The sequence below is a fragment of the Brassica oleracea genome, chromosome C8, assembly GCF_000695525.1.
Source record: "Brassica oleracea var. oleracea cultivar TO1000 chromosome C8, BOL, whole genome shotgun sequence".
NCBI classification, from domain to species: domain Eukaryota; kingdom Viridiplantae; phylum Streptophyta; class Magnoliopsida; order Brassicales; family Brassicaceae; genus Brassica; species Brassica oleracea.
The window spans coordinates 30,847,038-30,847,624 of record NC_027755.1 but is presented as its reverse complement, the minus strand read 5'-3'; positions in this window follow the sequence as shown (position 1 = coordinate 30,847,624).

Here is a 587-nt window from a genome sequence, read left to right as displayed (position 1 = left end):
TGAAAAATGCTCTGATGGCTGTATATTGCAAAAGTAATTAAATTAATAACATTTCATAACATATGTATATATATTAACGTTTTATAATTACCTGCAAGTGCTTCATGGACATTTGCTGGAAGGAGCTCGGCAAAAGCAAATGGAAGTAGTCGTTGCATAAACACATGACAATCATGACTCTTCATTCCGGAGAACTTTTGACCTCGTTCAACACATCTTGACAGATTTGAAATATAACCTTCAGGAAACTTAACTTCTGATGCAACCCAGTCAAACAAGGTTGTTTTGGCTTCTGATGACAACCGGAAGATGGGAACATGAACGTTTCCATTGCTCTTGATATGTAACTCACTTCTTGAGCAAATATCAGGTAAGTCCATCCTTGACTTTTTGTTATCTTTTGTCTTCCCATGGACATTAAGTAATGTATTCATGATGTTCTCAAAAAAGTTCTTCTCAATATGTATGACATCCCGATTGTGGCGTAATAGAAGATCATTCCAATAGGGTAGCTCCCAAAATATACTCTTCTTATGCCAATTGTGAGAGACACCATACCCATCAGGCATATTTCCAGGAACATGCCA